Genomic DNA, 16,382 nt, shown 5'->3' with positions numbered 1-16,382 from the left:
ATTTCACTTTCAAACAGACATGACAACCCATGCTCAATCACAACTACAGTCATGACACATTCACATGTAAACACAGCACAAAGAGGGCAGTACGCAGACAGATACCAAGTGAAATGACATTGCACAATGGCAAAGGCAATGTGACCCAACTGCATCCTGCTGCGTTGCCGTGGTAGACATGCCGCAGTGGCACAGGGGTGGGCAGTGAGTAAACTGGTCAGTTGGCCAAACACAGAATGCATGGAGGCACAGATTCGCTGGGGTACCGCCCTGGACATATTGTTGGCAAGACACAGTGGAATGCTGGCCACCAGTATACACTTATGATTTAACCACTTGAAGCATGGCCATGCCAACACCTGCCTGGAGCTCTGTCCGCACCATCACATCCAACAACATGACTCCCTCACAGCCTGACCTGTGAGCAAGCAACACACACATGCATCAATTGCACAGGCATACATGGGTATGCTATAGCACCAAGAACATACACATGGCATGCGCACACATAAAATCAGGACACATGCAGCAACATGACAGATCACATCAAAGTTCCCGAAATGACATAGCCACAACTTCATTTGGCCAAACATCCAAACACATGTGTCTTCTCCAGATGTAGAGGGCATATAGCCACACATTGCAATTGTTGCCCCAACATTATGTCCATCATGCATGTACCTAACATGGCCATCACATACTCATCTGGCACCCTTTCCATCCAAGCACAGACAACCATCAAGTGACATTTCATGTGCAAGTTTTGCACAACTGTACAACTACACACATTGCAAATACTAGCGCATGTCCAATCAGCAGATGTCACACTTCACAAATGGGGATGATTGTCCGGGGGCTCCATGTCACTGTGGATCGCTGAAACACACATGCTGCATACATAAGGATGTAACTACAAGCATGCAGGCACATGCATAACACACATTCGCAGTAAAGCAGTGCACAACATGGCTACTCACCAGCAGACTCCAGACGCTGTCTCCAAAAGCAGATCTGAGTATGTAGCTCTGGGTAGAACCTTTCAAGGATCTGCATTTTGTTTGATGAAAACCAGCAGTTGCACGGCCTTCAGGGCATGCAAGCCCTTCATGTGCGTCCTGGACTTGAGGTCCTCCCAGCTCTTATGGACGCTCAATGGGCAATGGACTGCTTGTGTCCTTCCTTGCTGCGTTGCATCGCTGGATCGAAGGGGGCAGCATAATTCTCCAGGACCTTATTCACCAGGATGCCAACTTCTTTGGGGCTGAAATTGACAGCCCTCTGCGTCGTTGCAGTGGAGTTGCTTCTCTGGTCCAATGAATATGGTGCGGACATGGCAACCCCAGAGGCAGGTGTGGGTGGGCAATGTGGTGTGGAGCAGTGGTGGAGGAATGGAAAGGTGGGAGTCAAACACAGCAGCTGAGGGGGTCACAGGGCCTGAGACAGGAGCATAGGCAATGGCTGGTGAGCAGGCACTCCCAACACAGTGCAGGTGTGCAGATGGGCAGCAGACACTCACACTGAACAGGCAGCAGCAGATGGCAAGGTGGGAGGCAGCACAGGGCAGGATGAGGCAGGTAAAGTGGCATGGAGGCAGGAGAGTGAGTCTTCCATGTCTAGCTATGAAGGCAGTCGAAAACAGAGAAAAAGCCCTTAGTGCATAAATTATGTGACACACGCTGCACACAGCATGTCCATGTGGCTCATGGCATTGACGGGGATACATAAGAAGGTGGATGCGCAACACTGGTTGTGTGTGCAAAGGAATGAAGATGGACGAGTATTGTTTACACAAATCTGGGGGTGCCACGCAATCCGTTCCCTTCAAGTACTGCATACCATATTTTTGCCTTTGGGGGGTTTCTGCTGTGCATACATGCAGGTTTCTTCTTTCCATTGTGAGGCCTGTGGTATGCTGCATACACAATATTTGTGTTTAGGGGTGCCACTGCATATCGCGTACCGCTTTTTAAATATTTTGGCGTACATTAGAACCTTGTTGGTAATATATCACGTGGACTGTTCATTTCCTCATATTGTCCAGAACAATAGCTTGGTCTACCTTCCATCTATCCCTTACACCTGTGACATGAGTGGATAGGCCCCAAGAGGGAAAGGGAGCATACAGGGTTGGGGCGGTCGATGTGATGAAGACACATCTTCTCCAGCCCCAAGAGAACGTGGCAGGCCCCAGTCCACAGGTGGCCTGGCACCTGGATGCCAACATGGTCTCAGCCAGACAGGAGCAGTACCAATACATCATGCCCCTCGGGCCAAGAAGGGACGCCCTCCAAGCAGGAAGAGACGCCCACAAGAAGTGGAACAGGACGCTGATCCACAGAGGAAGAAGCACTTCACTGATGAGGAGCTCCAGATACTCACTGACTACTTGACCGATCACTATCGTGAGATGTGCCAGTATGCAGGGAGCACCCAAACACCCGTACAGCGGATGGCAGCTGGTCATGGACCAGATCAAAGCCTTAGGCATGGAGATGCACAATGCTGAACAGGTTCAGAATCACTGGATGATCTCACATGTCAGACCAAGCACAAGCTCAGTGCAATCTGGCCTCTGCGCTGGCAACTGGATGGGGGCCACCAGAGAAGGAGCAGCTGATACTACATGAAGAGGACATGAACCAATTCTTCCTCCTTGAGCAGGTACAAGGTGTGGGAGGCCTGTAGAACTATGGGGATACATCTGGTGGGAAGCCGCCAGTCTGCATTGTATGTTTTTCCAATCATTCATGACCAACCACATTTGTGTACTGGTACATATGGCTGCAGTTGTATAACATCCCTGGGTAATGCATGTTTGCCAAAGTTAGGACTCATGCCAAATGGCCATCATTCTGGGAGTATCCTGTGTGGTGGTCATTTGAGGCACATCTGCGTGCGATAGTACACATCACCCACAGGGTACTCCCCTGTTGCATGGCAGGAAATTAGATACCTACATGTACTGTTTTCTGCTACATTCTTGTGGCATGTCACTCTGTATTGCTAGACAGGTACATGCAATAGATGTTGAACAATCACATCATCCCATGCAGAGTTGCATGTTCCATTTATCAACTGACCCTATGGAATTTCTTGTCATGATGCATATCCAATTTGTCTGTCACCACACCTTGTGGCATGCCCAAAGTGAAGGTGCATATGTGCCTACATACCACAGCCCAGAGTTGCAGGCAGGATGTTGGTGCTATAACAAATGAAAGTAGTAAGGCTTTTTTTTTTTAATTTAATTTTTTACTTTATTTAACCCAAAGGTTTTTAAAAGAGTTGTTTAAGTTTCGTTATCTATCAGGTCAGTTAGCCGTTTGTCCATTTTCTTCATTTGATGTCTCCAGTATCAGTTCTAGAATTTTTGCTGTGGCCGTAACCCAAGATGTTCGTCCTCCCCCAATTAGTCTCGGCCACCAAACTTCTTCATCGAAGATGTGGGCTGTAGCTAAAACAGGCCTTAGGTACAGTTTCCTGATGAAGTCAACTCCTGGGCATGTTAAGAGGAGGTGCCTCACAGTTTCAACTGCAGAAGAGTCTTTACAAAGCCTGCATTTATTAGAATTTGCCCTGCCACAGATCTTCAAAATTTTGTTTGTCTGTAACAAGTTGAGACGAGCCCTTAAGAAGGTGTTCCTCAACTTTTGATTGGAATATTTTTCAACGAATGGTTGAAGAACATGAAGTTTTTGGTTCATGGGCAGCAAATGCGAAACCAACTTGTATGAAGCCGCTTGATCGCAGGTAGTGGCCCAGTCAAGTTTGTTAAATTTTTTGTGAATTTTCATAGGGTTCTCAATTAGCTCTTTTTCGAACACTGGATTGATTTCAATTTGTTTTCTTTTCTTCATACCAGTGATTTAGTCCCATGCATCAGCCTCCTTCAGCCTCTTTATTTATCATTTCCAGTAGCTTCGGGTGGTCTTCCAGCAGGAGTTTCCTAAACAACATCATGGAATTTCTTTCCACTATTGATAATAGTGAAAGGTGGCTCATTTCTCGTCTTATTAAGACCATGGGCGTTGAACACAGTAGATTCAGGACTTCCCTCCAATAGTGACTCTCCAATTAGAGCCAGATTTTTTTGGGTATTACTGGCATTGCTTCAGCGCCATAGACAAGTGCGGGAACAACTTTGGCTTTATAGTAGTTCACAATGGGTGTTAGGGAGAAACAACCAAACTTCCAGTCTATCGCTTTAGCCTGTGAAATTAGGCTCTTTGTTTTGATCAGCAGATGATTTTGCATAGCATTCTCCTTTAGAGAGTTGTCGACCATAATGCCTAGATATTTAAATTCGACGACTTTCTCAATTTGTTCGCCCTCTAAATTCCAAGCAAAGGTGTCACTTTTTACTCTTCCTTTTCCAAAAAATAAGATTTTGGTTTTTGATATGTTGATTTCCAGGTGGTTATCAGAAATAAATTCAGCGAAGTTGGTGAGATGAAGCTGTAGCCCAATGGCTGTTTGATCAACAAGAATGACATCATCTGCGTACAAGATTCTTGATATTTTTGTGTTGCCTATATTTGGTGGAAAAGATCTGACCTGGTGCTCTGTGTCCTTATAGTCGCCTTTAAAGCTCAAAAAAAGTGCCGGGGCCAGCGGGCAACTTTGTTTGAACCCCCGATTTGTTGTAATTTCTTCTGTTAGAGAGCCTTGCTGGTCGAGATGAACTTGTATTCTTGTTGCCGTATGAAGTGCGATGAGTGGTTGTAATATCGCCGCTGGACAATTCCACTTTCTCAGCTTCTCCCAAAGTCTTGTTCTGTCAACTTGGTCGAATGCCTGGCTGTTAGGAAGAATTCTCTGTTAAGGCTAATTTCCCAAACCTAGTTAGTCCCCCAGCAGCTTTGCTGGATTTTTGTGGTTTATGTTTTTCTCCTGCTAAGAGTGAGACTCTTTTTCTCCCACTCTTAGACATGATTTGAGATATCCTTTGACTTTGTAATGTGTTTTATGGGCTATGGGGTCTTTTACTCCATAGGGCTTCATGTGTTTTTGGGATGTCTGTTACACAGCACCCTCAGTGCAACTGACTACTGTCTCCCAGGGCATGTAAAGTCACCATTGGCTTTATTAGTCCAAATTTGTGAACAGAACAAGTACAAACTATCATATTGTGGAAGTACTGGAAGGGGTTAATTAGATTACCCTTGGGTCTGTTTTCAAGGGGGCACTGTGCAGGCCCCCCTTGTCGAGTTTCTGGCTGGTGGCAGTGGTTACCACGCAAAATATTCCTTAAGAATATTTGCTATGGGATTTTCCCATTCATTTTAAACACACCACTTTTTGGTGCAATTTTAAAGATACCGCCGGGTTATTTATTTAATATTTATTCCCCGGTTGGGTCTTTTTGCCAGGACTCGGTTTCACAATGGCATTTGTGTTCGCCTCTGTAACTCCAAACCCAAGTCGAGCCCTTTGTTCCACTTTTGGCGGGCTTCTGCACAGAAGCCTCCAAAAGTGGTGCCACTCTGACTGGGTATACAGGATGTGTGGGAGGTGGGTTTAGGCACCCTGGATTGAGTTGCCTTGGCAACTCAAGTCGCACTCTTGTGTGATTGGCCCAGTGGTGAGCCGCCCGGCTCACCACTTAGCTTGTTTGATTGACAGCTAGAACTGGTGAATGGGGGTTTTCTGCATAAAAGCAGGGCTTTGGGGACTGGGACTTCAGACGTCGCCACAGGACCAAAGAATCCGAAGAGGGAGAAGCTGAGCCGACCTGGAATGACGACACCACCGGTGGAGCCCTGCTGAACCGACTCACCACTTCTTCCAACGACAGAGGAGATCTTCAATCCGAAGAGTCTTCTTCCTTTGACTGGTGGGGATAACCCGTTTGCCCGCCTTTTCGCCTTCAAGGACCATCTCGTGGCCACCTTGCTTGTGCCAAGCACCCCGGCAGCCGGGATACCACGTTTTACTACGACCGCGAATAAAAGGGTAGTACCTTTTAACCGGAGAACTCCGCGGCTGGTTTCTTCCCTGGTAGTGCAACGACCTTCAGCTTTCCTCCAAGTCGAGATCTTCTCTTCCTCTGGACGACGCTGTGACTTGCAACCACTGCCAGGAACAACTGCCACCGCTGGAGGATTCTCCCCACTTTTAAGGTCCTGTGTCTGCCTGGCCTCCTTCGCAACGGTCTGTGTGGGGTGTCTCTTAAATCCTCCACTTACAGCTGGGGTTGGACCTAGGCTGGCTAACTGAACTTTTCTGAACGGAACCCCTTCCTTTTGAACTCTTTGCAAGACTTTTCAAGACTTTTAAACTGTGTGATCTTGGGCACATTTGTGTCCCACTCTCTCTAAGAGGGAGCCGGGCCTCTGTACTTTTGGCTCACCAGTAGACTTTGACTTTCCTGCTTTGCTGAGTATTTCTAAAGTATTGTGTTGTGTGCTTTCTCACTTTCTGCCTTTTCCCCCCCTTTTTTGATAACGTATTGGAGTGCCATCTTTAGTTAAGCGCTCACCTCTGTCTGGAAATAAGTAGTGTTAACTAAGACTTGTCTAATAAGGATTGAGGGAGGTGTATATACTTCTAAGTGACTGTGTTTGGAACTTGCTTGCCATATTAGTGTTATTTTACAAGTGTGTTTTTAAATAAATAATAATATACTTTTATACCAAAGCTCTGGTCAGTGTTTGCTTGTGCTACTGTATTTATGTACCTAATGTGTATACTCTATTTTAGGGAGAATTCTCTGTTTAGGCTGAATTTCCTAGTGAGTCCCCCAGCAGCTTTGCTGGATTTTTGGGGTTTATTTTTTTCTCCTGCCAAGAGTGAGACTCTTTTACCCTCACTCTTGGACATGAATTGAGTTTGTTTCTTTGAATCTAGAAGTGTTTAATGGGCTATGGGGTCTTTTACTCCATAGGGTTTCATGTGTTTTTGTGGTATGTGTTACACAGCACCCTCAGTGCAGTGACACAGGGGTGTCTTAGTGACCCCCCAGTATAGACTCCATACCCTGGGACTGACTACTGTCTCCCAGGGCATGTAAAGTCACCATTGAGTTTACTAGTCTTAAATTCTGAACAGAACCAGTACAAACCATCATATTGTGGACGCACTGGCTGGGGCAATTCGATTGCCCCAGGGTCTGTTAGTCGAGGGGGCACGTCTCCGTCCCCCCTGATCGAGTTTTGGCTTGTGGCAGTGGATACTACTTTGTATATTCTACCGCAAATATTTTCCTACGGGATTTCCCATTGTTTTAGGCTACTATCTTTATTTAATTATTTACGGTAGCCTCGAACATACTGCCCGTTTATTTAATTAATATTAATTCTCCGGTTGGTATTTTTTGCCAAAACTTGATTCTAAAATGGCATTTGTGTTCTCGTCTGTGACTCCAACCCAAGTCAAACCCTTTGTTCCACTTTTTGGCGGGCTTCTCCACAGAAGCCCTCCTAACGGGTGCCACTATGTCTGGGGTACTTAGGAGGGGTGGAGGGGAATTTAGGCACCCTGGACTGAGTTGCCTAGGCAACTCAAGTCGCACTCCATCCTGATTGGCCCAAGTGGTGAGCCGGCCGGCTCACCACTTAGCATGTTTGAGTGACAGCTAGGCTGAGTGAATGGGGGTTTGCTGCATAAAAGCAGGGCTTTGGGGACTGGAATTTCAGAAGTCGCCACAGGACCTAAGAATCCGACGAGGGAGAAGCTGAGCCGACCTGCCATGACACCACCACCAGTGGAGCCCTGCTGGACTGCCTCACCACTTTTCTCAACGACAGAGGCGATCTCCCGCCGGAGAGTTTTCTTCCTTTGACTGGTGGGGATAACCAGTTTCACCGTCTTTTCGCTTTCCCGATGTACCTCGTGGCCACCTTGCCCTTGCCAAGCACCCCGGCAACCGGAATACCACGTTTTACCACGACCGCAAAAACCAAGGTACCACCTTTAACCGGAAAACTCTGCGGCTGGTTTCTTCCCTGGTAGTGCAATGACCTTCATCTTTCCTCCAAGTCGAGATCTTCTCTTCCCTTGGACGACAACATAACTTGCACCCACTACAAGGAACAACTGCCACTGCTGGAGGTTCCTTCCCACTTAAGGTGCCGTGTCCTGCCTGGCTTCCTTTGCTATCGACTGTACGGGGTAGATTAAGCCCCCAGCTTTCGAACCTGGGTTAGCCTGGGACACCTTGGCTTAACTTTTCTAAGCCTCTATAAACTATATTTGAACCCTCTGCAAGACTTTCTAAGCCTAGTGTAACTGTGTTATCTTGGGCGCATTTGTGCTCTGCTCTCTCTAAGAGTGGGCCCAGCCTTTGGACTTTGGCTCACCAGTGACTTTTTGCTCTCTGCCTTGCTAACAGTGTTCCTGAATCATAGAGTGGTGTACCTCTTCATATTCTGTCTTTTTCCCTGCCTTTCTCACAAACTTATTAGAGTGCAATCTAGTAAGCGCTCACCACTGTATGAAAATAAGTGGTGTTTTACTGTGATTTATCTAATAGGGAAAAAGGGGTGTATATATCATAATAGTAACTGTGTTTGGGATATTTTACAATAAGATTGCTGGAGTGTTTCTACTGTGTGTTTTTAAATAAATAATGATATACTTTGATACCAAAGTTCTGGTCAGTGTTTGCTTGTATTATTGTATCTGAGTGCCTATTGTGTATACTTTGCATACTGCCTAACTCTTCTTGAGGGAAGTCTGACTGCTCAGCCACAGCTACCAGGTAAATCTGGGTGGTACAGACTGCTACCAAGTGGGTTTACTGCCAACACCTGTAGTCTTAAATCTTTTGCAGTGTTCCCTAAGGGAACTGCACAGGTTTCTGCCTAACACTCTACATACTGTCTAACTCTTCTTGAGAGAAGTCTGGCTGCTCAGCCACAGCTACCAGGTAAATCTGGGGGGCACAGACTTCTACCAATTGGGTTTACTGCCAACACCTGTAGTCCTAAGCCTTTTGCAGTGGTCCCTAAGGGAACTGCACAGGTTTCTGCCTAACACTGGCTTAGGTCAATAAAGGCCATATAAGTTCGGGCCCCCCCTGCTAGAGACTTGCTCTTTAGTATACTCAATGTTAAGATGTTTGTGTTAGTCCCCACGTTCTTTTTGAAACCGGATTGGAAGGGATCGTTGCAAGGTGCCTTTTTTGCCCAGTTTTGAAAGTGGCAGAGAAGCAGGGATCCATAGACTTTGCCAATCACGTTTAAAAGAGCGATGGGACAAAAGTTTGTTGGGTCGTTTCTCTTTCCTCTCTCATAAATGGGCACTACAATCGCCGTGGTCCAAGATTTGGGTAATACTTTCGCTGTTGTTAATCTATGAAATACTTTGCTGATTAACCCGGCCCATGCCTCAGGATGCTCTTTCAAATGCATGTTTGTCAAGCCATCTGCGCCTGGGGCTCTAGAGTTTTTCAGTTTTTTCAACATCTCCATGATATCTTCATAATCGTGGAGCTCCACCCAAGGCGATACCCTATGTTCGTGTAAAGCAGCGGTTGGTGCAGATGGATCAAAAAAAGCTTTTTAAAGTGGGTTGACCAGGTGTCTTCACCAATGCCATTAATCAGTGCGTCTGTAGTGTTTCGTTCTGTTGAGTTGATAAGGGCCCAGAATTTACATGAGTTATTCCTACAAACGACCTTCAACATTTCCTCCGCGTCTCTTTGAAACAAGGAGTGTCGATACTCTTTAAACCACGACTTATATTTTGTCTTTTCAAGAGTCAGGGCTTGTCTGTTTATTTCTGAGCTGTCCCTTGCGAACGCCCTGTGCAGTTTCCTAAGTAGTCGTCTTCTGTCGACTAGTACCTGGTCATAATTATGCACCGATTGTTCAGTGCCTGGTGCACGATTCGATCTTGGTTTCTTGAAGTTGTTAAGAAGGGCGCCATAGTCGGGTGAAATACTCACATCGCCTGCTGATCCTAACTGAGCATATTTAGAAGTTAGGCTGTTAACATTGATTGCAGTCAAAAACAATCGATTCCCTTTCACGTTGACCTCCACGTCCGATTTGAATGTTGCTTTTTCAATCGAAATGACAGGCCATGTTGTGCACAATAAGTTGTGATCACTTGCCGTGGTTTTAATGATAGTAAAGGATGTGATGGTCGCCAGCAGAGTAATTGAGACGTAGATATAGTCTATAGTAGCTGATGAGGTACGTCCTTCCCACTATGGGGTTCGGATTGCACTGTCGAAGATGGAGTCAAGATTAGCTAGTTCTTTTGCGTTCATCAGCGAAGTCCATTTTTTGCCACGCAATTCGGCTTTGGTTTTAGGCGATCTACATGGCTTCAATGCACACACTGCCTTTACATCACCACAAATGTATTAGTATGATTCAGGATGGTCAATATAGGCTCTGTCAATTTCATTCTCTACCAAGTCCAGGAAGTCTTGTTCTGTGATGGAATCTGGATTCCAATAAACATTGATGATTATGGCTGAAGTTTCCGTTGTTTTGTTCAAGACTTCATTCCAGCTATTCCATTTCACCTGGACTGTTAGCATGAAGAGGGATGCTGTCATGATTTTACTCAATGTCATCCCCTTCCCAATTCTTATTGCAATTAACAGGCCAGAAGATGGTCTACCCTTTAGTCCTTTTTTAGCCAGAGCAAAAGTAATTTCAAACCCGTCCAGGACAGGCTTAGTTGGGATGTGCAAAACCTTGGGTGTTCCATGAGCCTAACTTAACCGTTGAGTTGGCAGTGGGCCGTGTTGTGACCTCCGTTATTCTTTGAGTGGGTATGGATTGCTATTTTCTTTGAGGGATCAGTGCTTTCGGGAGCCATGCCCAAAGATTTTGTAGGGAATTAAGTTTTTCCCTGTCAATGTGCTGGTTGTTGTTTTTTGTTAAGTTTTGCGTACATGTTCTTTTGATCGATGACAGCGGGCCATGAGGTAATCTTTCGCTTTTTTTGTCTGTCTCCTCCTGACATTCTATATGATTTTTCCCAGGTAAGGAAACTCCTTCAGGTTTTCTAACTGGAGCTCTTCTCGCCATGTTCGGATCGATTATCGTCTCCATTGATTTAATTGGTAATTTCTCTTTCTGGCGTTGCTCAGAGGAATTTTTCTGTTTTTCTACCTCCTGAGCGCTACTGTACTTGGTATTTCTTTTCTGTTTTCCTGAACTTGAATGTTTTCTGCTGGTCGACGGGGTTCATCATGTTGTTGATTTCTCTCAACATCGATTTCTCTTAGGTCATATCCAAGTTTTAGCAAGTGGCTCAAGGAGTCCCGCAGCTTCTGTTTAACAGATCAAGAATTGATGTATAGGTAAGTGATGGCCTGGTGACCTTCTTGAAAAGGCTCTACTATTTGCAGGTCGCTTGATACTACTGATTTAAGTTTAGAAATATTGTGTAGCAAGTCGATCACCGTTCTTCTGTTTAGAATGACATGGTCACGGCTAGGGTGTATTTGTTCAAGTTTAAATGGAGGGTTTCCCAACTTCTTTGAGTAGGTTCTTGTTTTAGGTGGGACTTCATCTCTTGTGTCTTGTTCATACCTGTTCGATCTAGCATGTTGTCTACCGTCCTCTGTTCTGGTGGCTCCCACCTGCCCTTCCTGTGCTTTATTCCTAGAATCATGTGAGCTGCTTGATTTCCTCCCCCCACTATGATTCAAGGATGTATATGCCTTTGAAGAGTAATGCCTTTGCTGTTCTTCACTAGATTTGTTAATTAACTTCATTCGCGTTGGGTCTGCACCCCATTTTTCAATTCGGGCCACCTTCCTACAACGATCCTCCAATGACAAGAAGTTGTGTTGATCTTCAGAATCCAATACCCTTGCCTCTAAGAGGGGTTCAAAGTCTTGTTCGTTCTGAGTGTCTCTTGGAGAGGTAAAATCTTCATTGATTACGCAGGTTCCCTCGCTATGCTGACTCAAATTTTCTAAGGCTTCCTCCGTCAGGAGATCTTCAGTAGATTTAGAAGTGTTTGAGGAGTTGGTTGTCTCCAATAAGTCAATACAGTTAGATGGTGCACCTTCCTCTGTGCATTTTGAAAGTTTATTGCTTTGAACTTGGGATGCCGTTTGAGCTTTATTTCTCTTTGACTTCCCGCCTGGACCAAAGACCAGGCCCTTTTCTGGCACGAGTAGGCAAAAGACTAGTTGTTTCTCTTTTCTCGGTGACTGACGCTTGTTCGATTTGCGCTCTGCAAATAACGGAAATTCTTTGTTTGCCTCTGTCACATTGGCCTTCCTATGTGCTTTTTCCTGGTCAATATGAAGTATTGTGTCACTGTCTTCACATACACAGTTGTGAGGCTTATCTCCCCCCAACAGGCGCCGTCCTTGGACCGACGCTTCATTATCGTTCAAAGGATTGCAGCTTGTCTTGCATACTTGAGAGTCATGTTGTGATGATAGACTTGGCTTATTATTGCTCATAGTCGTTCTGCATGTCTTAGAGTCTTGTTTGGCGGACTGAAGGGAGGCACTTGACTTCCTTGGAGGCTTCTCCAGTCCGTCTGGCGTTCTCAAAGGCAGTTGGCAGGATATGGATTTAATAATCGATATTTGGCATCCTGCCTTCTTAGTGGTTACTGGAATAGTGGGAGGAGGTTCTTCCGTGTGCACCGATCGATGTAAGAGTGTGCTCTCTTGCTTTTTCTTTTTCTTGTGAAGCAATGTAGCCCTCCAAATAAAGCAATTTGGGGTGCATCATTGCTGAAATGGTGCTGTGATCTTTTAGAGTGTCATTGAAATCTCATACAATTTTGTAAAAGGTGCCAAGGCTACGGTTACTGCTGACATCATGGTCATAATGTCAAGCTTTTTCTTTGGTGATTCAGCCGAAGAGGATTACGCCAATTCACTACGCCTTCTATCCTTTTAAGGAGTAGATGATATGGGTAGACGTATGTCCTTTTTTGCTGGTTTTGAACAGGCTGAATTAATGAGTGGAACTATGTCTTTTCCTTTTTCATTCAGATCCCTGGAGATCTCTCCTTCCACTTGTTTTTCCCCTCGATTTTTTTCATTGTCAAAGTGATTAGTTTCCGTACTTGAAGGTGTGTTTAAGTTGGCCACCGCAATTGTAGGTAGTTCGCAAGTAGTTTTGTCACTGATGTTCCGTGGACTAGAAAGTGGGTAATCTATCTCCACAAGTGGAGTGGCAACAACCTTTAGGTTTTTTTGACACTGTGGGATGGGAGGGTTGGCCCTTTTTCATTGGTTTTGTCCCCAAGTGAAGCCTAAGAACTGTATACGACTTCTAACATTTCACTGTCGCTAATTTCACAGATGTTTTCATATTTTCTTTTGCCACGCTTCCCAAACAATTCTTTCAAGGTTTCTGAGAGGGGGGTATTACTATCCATGCCTCTTGTGTTTTCCTTTGCTTTTGTTATTTTTCTTATTGTATGTTTGGCTAGCTGTTTTATTAGCATTAATGGAGCCGCAAAGTTCATCCCCACTATTTTTTGTTCTCTCACCCAGCTGGGTAAGACGATCTCCATGGTGTACTGTTTTGTCTTTAGACGTTTTCTTTGATTTTTTAGAGCATGGCCCATTTACTAAGGAAGCTCTTGTTAAAGAGGGGATATTCAGATGACCTTTGTTTTCAGAATCCCCCACATCCTCAATGTAGTCCAGCTCTATGTTCATGAATTGCTTTTTATGTTTCATGACATCCCTATACAGGGTAAGATGACTTTGATGGTGTGGCAGGGGGTGGACGTCAACATCCACCCTCACAGATTGACCTGCAAACAAGGCTTCCTGATGCAGTTCAGCCAAGTTATTGTCCAACTGGGAGTTAGGGAGGCTATCCACGGTAAAGCCCTCCTGGGCACCCGGCACGAGAATGACTGGCACCTCTAGCCCGGATCGCCTGCCTCGAAATTCCTCCAGGGGGAGTGCTAAGGCGATCGCCGGCGCGCACTCCACGTCCGCCTCTCGCTCCTCCATCGTCTCCCCCACGCCGGCCCCTCGCCTCTCCGTGAGCATCGACGCTGCCCGTCCTCCGACGGGCTGCGAAGAGGCCGCGGGTTGTAGAAAGGAGCCGGACGAGGAGACAACACTGCAGGACGCTTCCGAAGGTTCTTGGAGATCCCGCTCTTTCACAGGTGAGTCCGGGTTTGTTGTTTCCATGCTGGGGCGAGCGGGCTGCAATCCAGTTCCCCCAACAGCCAGCCCCGCCCCACGATCACAGTTTGGTGGCATGGACAAAGCAGGCGTACTTATTGTTTGAACGGAACAGGCCTTGGTTGTTATTTGTTCCTGATTCTTATTGATGTTCAGGTGGGCCCCCCCACAGAGCATGGGGGCCGCTACAATTGCCGGTTTAAAAGTCGGCAGCTCCCCCGCCCCCACCCCTCTCGCATCAGACTCGGGGGCATCATCCACCAAAACAGTCGGAAAGTCCAGTTTTTCAGGGCCCGAAAGCTGTTTCTTCTTGCTTTCGGCTTGTGAACTGGAGCGAGAACTTCTCTGGAGGCCGACGTCTTGAACCGCACAGGTGTGCAGAGTAGTGTCCTCGGCGTCCATGGCTGCCATAGACTGCCTAAGACTGCTACTCTGCCGCTACTCCGCGGCCGCTCCGCGGTGGAATGGAGCTTTTGGCTGGTCACTGACTGGTCACAGGCAGCAAACACTGAAGACAGACTCCGGTCTGGTCTGATACTGGATACTGGATACACAGAGCAACTTGCAGTCACTTGCTTAAGACTGCTACTCTGCCGCTATTCCACGGGCGCTCCGCGGTGGAATGGAGCTTTTGGCTGGTCACTGACTGGTCACAGGCAGCAAACACTGAAGACCGACTCCGGTCTGGTCTGATACTGGATACTGGATACACAGAGCAACTTGTAGTCACTTGCCTAAGACTGCTACTCTGCCGCTACTCCGCGGCCGCTCCGCGGAGGAATGGAGCTTTTGGCTGGTCACTGACTGGTCACAGGCAGCAAACACTGAAGACAGACTCCGGTCTGGTCTGATACTGGATACTGGATACACAGAGCAACTTGCAGTCACTTGCCTAAAACTGCTACTCTGCCGCTACGCCGTAAAGGTTTACCTCATTCCTTACATGGTGAGCAATAGCTGATGGTGGGTTGTCATGCAGAGGTTGCCATCCTTGCAATATGACAATAATATGGCCAAAGAGGACCCATGTGGAAGGTCATGGGCAGCATGAATGGCAACGAGTGTGCCTGGCTGCATTCCATTCTATGTATGGCATTGGTAGTTGGTCAAACATATCAACCAACTTCAAATTGGAAACACCAGTCTGACCTCCAAGGCCTGTATATTTTTGTCAGTTAATACTTGACAGGCACATGTCTTGTCATTTCAATCATTGTGCTGTGCAGTTGCACAGGCATTGGCCTGTCTGTGAACTGGATACATGCACACTTCCCCATACTTGTGTCATCTCTCTGATAAGGTCAGCCATGACAGCTACATTGCCCACTCATATGTGGCATGATGGCTTTGTTGCAGCATGTGTAATGTGATGGGTTTTTGAGGCACTGTTGGTTCACAGTCTGAGCATGCAGGGCCATGAACATTTGACCCATCGTTGTTAGATGATGTTCATATGCAGCAACTGCATTGCAAACGTTACACTTATAGGGATTGATTGTTGCACATACATGCCATTCATAGCCCTTGTATGACCTTCATCACTATATCAAATACTGTGTCCCAGGAAATGTTGTATGCGCTCCACATTTGCACATACACAGCCTCACCACCAGCATGGTTGGAGCGGGAGCAATAGGGCATAGCCATCCCACTGCAATGTTGATGATACGCAGCTCTCAACCAAGCCTCACTCCTCTGCCTCCCCCTCATCCCCTCTCATTCGTGACTGCCCATCTGCTATAAAGACATGGTGTACTGCTACCAATCTCTGCCTCAATGGCTGTGACACATAGAGAGCCTACTCATTGGGATCACTGCTCCCTCTTTCCCTCCCACACTCTGGCTCACCCTCTTGTGGGTCAATGGACCATGTTGTCATCTTCAAATCTTCTCTCCTTCTCTCTTCACATCACAAACCTTGCCTAGAAGGTCCACTTTCAGCTGCACCTCCTCAGAGGCATTTTCCCTTTCGTTACCTTCCCCCAGGACCTCTGTTCCAATCCTGATTTGTGTGTCATGTGGAGTGGCTGACTGATGCCATGTGAAGTCCTTCTGCATTACAATGACGCATGTGCAGTACATTTCCCTGTTCTGACATGGCAGTTGCATGGGCCATCATTGCATGTTCATGCCACTTTTGTACGTCAGTGTTTCCACTGACGGCATGGACAGGACCGGCAGGGGGGACACTAATCAGCAAATGCCATACATCAAAAGCGTAGAGCTCATAGTATGGGAATGCACAATGTCTGATGCTTACGTGTCCTGTCATTTAGTGTTTGAGTGCACTTTGATGCACATGTTC

Source organism: Ambystoma mexicanum, chromosome 1p (genome assembly GCF_040938575.1).
Source record: "Ambystoma mexicanum isolate Mex_15411 chromosome 1p, UKY_AmexF1_1, whole genome shotgun sequence".
Lineage (NCBI taxonomy): Eukaryota > Metazoa > Chordata > Amphibia > Caudata > Ambystomatidae > Ambystoma > Ambystoma mexicanum.
This window is presented reverse-complemented; position numbering follows the sequence as displayed.